Below are 5,629 nucleotides of genomic sequence, written 5' to 3' on the forward strand. Positions count from 1 at the left end.
CAGGTTCTTCTAGCTTTCAGAGTCTCTGTTGAAAAATCGGGTGTGATTCTGATTGGTTTGCGTTTATATGTTACCTGTCTTTTTTCTCTTACTGCTTTTAGTATTCTTTCTTTGCTTTGGGCATTGATGTTTTGACTATTATGTGTCAGGAGGAATTTCTTTTCTGGTCCAACTTATTTGGAGTTCTGAAGGCTTCTTTTATGCTCATGGTCATCTCATCCTTAAGGGTAGAGAAGTTTTCTTCTATGATTTTGTTGAAGATATTTACTGTGCCTCCTAGTTGATAATCTTCTCCCTCTTCTATTCCTATTATCCTTAAGTTCGGTCTTCTCATTGTGTCCTGGATCTCCGGGACATTTTGGGTTAGGAGCTTTTTTTTTTTTTTTTTTTTTTTTGCATCTTCTCTGGCTGTTTTGTCTATGTTTACAATGTTGTCTTCGGCCCCCGAGATTCTCTCTTCTATCTCTTGTAGTCTATTGGAAATGCTTGCTTCTGTGACTCCTGATTTTTTTTTTAGGTGTTCTCCCTCTAGGGTTATCTAGTTTAGTGTTTTCCTTATTGTGTCAATTTCTGTTTTAAATTCCTTCTTCCATTCCTTCATCTCATTGGTTCTGTTTTCCTCTAGTTCTTTAAGTTCTTTGAGTGTTTTTCTTGTATCCTCTTAAAAGCTTCTGATTCTTTTTGATTTTCTTCCCATTCTTGTTTTACGATCTCTATCATCGTCTTGAGGTATGATTTAAGCCTGTGTCTCCTTTTTCTGGGATGTTTGGCATTTTCTTGTTTGCTGTGATGGGAGAGCTGGGTACTGGTGTTGCCAGGTTGTCTTGGTTTCCTTTGGATATGCTCTTTCACTTTCCTCTTGCAATTTTGTATTCAGTGATATGTTCTTGCCTTTCCCTTGTACCTGGTCTGTGTCCCTGGATCTCTGCTGGTCCAGTTGGGGGATGGTCCGAGCCCTGTTCTACACCCCAAAGCTGCTGGGTGGGAACAGAGGTCCTAATGTTGGTTTCCTTGTCCCTGGATCAGGCAGGGCAGGGGCACACTCTCTGTGCACATGCAGCAGAGATCTCTCTGCCCCCTGGCTAATTGGAACAACTTCTCTCCAGGCCTGTAACTTTGGTAACTGCTGGTCCAGGTGGCAGATGAGCCGAGCTCTTTTCTCCACCTCAAAGCTGCTTGGAGGAAACAAAGTTCTTAATGCTGGGTTCCTTGTCCCTGGATCAGGCAGGGCAGGGGCACACTCTCTGTGCACACTCGGCAGAGATCTTTCTGCTCCCTGGCTACTCAGATCAATTTCTCACCAGGCCTGTACCCTTGGAAACTGCTGGCCATGTGTATATTCATTTTTAAGTGTGATTTCTTATTTATAAAAAGTAGCCTGTCATGTTTGTAATGAAGAATTTACTGTTAAATTATTTATTTGTCTGTCTGAATGGTTCCTATAGCATTGCTACATGCTGGTAATCAAAAGCTTGTGTTAGCTCAGATATGGGCAACTTTAGTTAATGAAAATCACTGATTTTAAACTGTTTTCCTTTATGTTAGATGACTGCAAATATCATAATGGTCTCTGTTTATAAGTTCTCTAGGGTCAGTCACTCTTACTATGCTCTAAAATTTACAATAAAATTAAATATAAAATTATGATATGTTACAGATATATGCAAAGCTAATAAATGGCATTGCTTTGGATTAAAATTTTGGTAACAGAATTATTATATTGAAGGTAAATATGCCTTATTGATATGCTTTAAATTATTTAAATCTCTTATAAAACAGAATAAAATGTAGCCCCAAATTCTTTATATTACCAACTCTTACACTTTCTTTTTAATTGCTAAAATGTTTATATCTAATAATTGAGAAAGAACTGTTTTTAAAAAAGTTCAATATATCCTCTCTTAATTCATGATGAAAGAGAGTATAGATTATTCACAAGCTTGTCATATTAAAGATTCGATAAACTATGACATCCTTTATTCAATCTAATCTAAAAAATTACCATTTAATGTGTAAAAATAAACTTTATAATAAAAATAAATAGAAGTGCATCTATAATGCTTAATAATATTTTGTTGTAAATTGTTATTTTTTTCCAAAGGATATTTTACAGTCAAATAATTGAATGATTATTACAGCAGTCAAAACAAGTCAGGATAATTTAATTATTCTGTCAGTTATACCAATATAGCATTCGAATTCAAATAATTGGTTGCATTGTATAGTTTTAGATTAAGGAATTCAAACAGCTTTAAAAGTTGCAAAAGTTAATTATTAGAATTACACACCGTACAGAATTTGTGGCCACATTTTATTCAGTTTTTCATCAGGTTTAAATAATTTAAAACCTATCAATAAGACATATTTACCTGTGGTATTAGAAAGTTTAACAACTTTATGTTTATTTTCTTGTTATCTTGACTGTTCAGGCTAGTGGATTTTCTTTAAAAGAGAATTCAACTTGACAGAAACGTACTGTGACCCTGAAAGGAATGAGTAATCCTTGTATTCACAGATTAGTGAAACGACAAAGTGAAAACCTGTCACAACTGCAAAGGTTAGCGAGATTAATTCTCTATCCAAGGATGATGGGAAAATGTACATTAGAAATTATATTTATATAAATAAAAGAACATATTTTATGTCTAAATTTTGTTTCCAGTTTTGAACACTAATATCTCTCAAATAAGTGCATTTTATTTTACATTTTCTTCTTTAGATCTGCATCATTTTACATTTTAAGATTGAGCAATATATATATATATATATATATATATATATATATATATATATATGTAATGTTTTATTATTGCCTATTTATGGAGAATAATATGTAAAGTGTATTAGTACAATGTGTATAATTTCAAGTACAGTAAATACTGATATAAAAATACAGATAAAGTGAAAAGACCGTACATATGATTTGTTATGTATTTCATTCTAAGAAACACACATTCATTTATATTATATTGAATTATTGTTCTGTTAAGATCATGTTGTATACTTTAAATGGGAAACATAATGAATGTGAGGTTACTTGAAATTATGCATAAACTTTTTGGGTTGGGATTACAACTTTCTTTTCTCATTTCTTTTTTTTTTTTTTTTTTTTTTTTTTTTTGGTAGACAAATTTAATCTTTATTAAAATAGAAAAAACCATGAGGAAGCATTACAAGAGATGATTCGAGTAAGAGGGAACTTCAAACTGGATCAAAATCTTAACCGTCCTAGGTTTAGGGTACTGGAGGGATGAAGTCTGTGAGACAATAACTCTACTGAAGGTCGAGCTCTGTCCTATGTCCACCAGCACAGGAAAACTAGAAGAGTTCCAAGCCCTGCTTGCTAACCTGAGGTAAAGGCTGGATTCCAGGCAGTCCTTGAGTGCTCGTCGGAAGGAAAGGATGGCAGATCTACGGCAGGGAATGAAACCCAGCTTTCCAGTACCCAGAGAGCACATGGGGCACTGGGCATGTGGCAGGCCCAAGACCTGAGCTGGGCTCCCCCTGGAAAACCAAGCCGATGTGCTGTGCTGGCCTGTGGCTTTATCTGGCAGTTCCACACTCTGTTGGTAGACTAGACCCTGCCCGAAAGGGGAGGAGTGTGTCTGTACAATACCCAAGCAAGATTTTGCTGATGAGTTCTAAGTGTTGGTCCTTTCTCAAATGGTCCACTTCTCCTAAAGGGCATAGTTAAGTGTCCACATGCATCAGTGAAATCTTCCAACAGTCCAAGGTCTTCAGAGAGGCCTCTCAGGTTTTCTTCCAAGTCAGGCCTTGTGTCTTTGACCGGAGAGACAGCGTGGGGCTCTAGGGTGAGTTCCACCAGAGTGGCAGATGCTATGGTGCTCACTGTGAACTCAAGGCCTGTAGGCTGTTGTCTGTACCTTGCTGGGCTCAGGCAGGGATGCTTCTTGGAAGGCTGGAAGGGTTGGGAGATATGGACTTGCCTGGAATGTATACCAGTTGTCTGGCCTGGGACTGCAGAAAGAGGAGGGTGTGGGCACTTTGCCAGGGTAAGCAGTGAAGGAAACGCCTTGGGACCAGGCGTAGGTGGACAGCCTGTCCTGGGCTGCCAAGATGGACTTGACAGTGTGAAGAGCCCAATGCAGAGCTCCTCCTGTTTTAGTCAGCTGCCAGGAGAGCCAGGCGCGCTGGGAGACAGAGGGCTCCCTGCTGCTTGAAGGCACAGGCAAGAAGGCACCTCCTGGGCTTTGCAGGTCGTCCAGGGCCACCTGCAAGCCACCCAGGTTGGTGAAGCCTGTGGACATGAGCAGGGAGAAAGTCTGGGCTGATCAGGCTTCAGGAGAAGGCTGTCTGCGCCTTTTGGCAGAGCTGGATGGAGCACCACAGCTGTCTCCAGAGCGCCTGTGCTTCACACTCTTCACAGGACATCTCAGCTGGGGCCTTTGGTCCTCTTTATGCAGTATTGCTCGCGAAGAATCTCTCCTCTGGCTAGATCCAGGCTTGTCCCTTCCTCTCTTTCTGGAGGGAGATGGTCTGGCCCACCTGCTCTCTTCTGGCTCAGAACTTCTCCTGTGGACTCCACAGGAGGAGACAGCCCGGCTTTGCCCAGATCGCCTCTGACTTGGGAACTTAGGCTCCCGTTTTGGACAGTTCTTCTCATTGCCCTTTGGAGAGGTCTTGGAGTTTCTGCCATGGTTCCCCTCGTATTCAGAGGCATGTTTTTCTTCTTCCTTCTGCTGTAGTCTCTGCTTCCACTTGGAAGTAGACAGGATCGGCATCTCTACTTTTACAGGTCGAGGTTGCTGCATTAGGATTTCACTCAAGTCTGAATACAGGGCCAGGCCTCTGTGCCCTTCTTTGGGTGCTGCTCACTGGAAAATGGTGCTCACCTTAGAGCTGTTTGGCTTTAAATAGAGTCCTGAATCCCCACCCCTAGGAGGAGCTTTGGCCAGGCCCTGATAGGTCAGATGTTCAGGAAGGGGAGGTGCTGCATCTAAAGTCAAGCCAATTCAAGGAAGTCATGTATTCTCTGTCTAGACTCTATCAACTCTTTGTCTACTAAACTGGATCATTTGAATCTGAAAGCCACATTCACCTTTGCTCTCTAACGTGTGTTATACACAATACAGAGTGGACACAATTTAATTTTGTCTATGATTGAGTGATTTTCATTTGCCATAATGTTTCTTTATTCCCCCTCTATGTCTTGTTGTGTGTGCACATTTGTGTGTGTGAGAGAGTTGTGAGTGTACCCATGTGGATCACAACTTTCATATAGAGTACTTACATAGCAAACGCAATGCACTTGGATCAATCACCAGTAACGACTCAAATCAATAAAAATAAATATTTAAGAACAACTCACAGACCTTATAAAGCTTAAAAAGAAGGAAAGCCAAAATTTGGAAGCCTTAGTCCTTCTTAGAAAAAAAAAAAAAAAAAGAAAGAAAAAAAAAGTGTATTCATCATATATTATTAAATAACAAATTTTGTGAGCTGTCATACTATTTTATAAAATAAATAAATAAAAAATAAATATTTTAATGCATTAGGATAAAAACATCATGAGATAAGTATAACATCTTATGGAAATCAATTTATGCTATTGTTAAAATAGAGTAAAGGATGTGTATAAATGAATGTGGAAATTTATTAGACATTCAAG

General features: G+C 39.0%; 1 pseudogene across 1 annotated transcript; it reads right to left on the reverse strand.

Annotated features, from left to right (window-relative positions):
• Positions 1–3,857: 3,857 nt before the first annotated feature.
• LOC308429713 lies at positions 3,858–4,772 on the reverse strand (annotated as a pseudogene). The gene has a single exon. The product of its transcript is annotated as an uncharacterized misc_RNA (transcript).
• Positions 4,773–5,629: the final 857 nt, after the last annotated feature.

The sequence above is a fragment of the Micromys minutus genome (genome assembly GCF_963924665.1).
Source record: "Micromys minutus genome assembly, chromosome: 14".
Taxonomy (NCBI): Eukaryota; Metazoa; Chordata; class Mammalia; order Rodentia; family Muridae; genus Micromys; species Micromys minutus.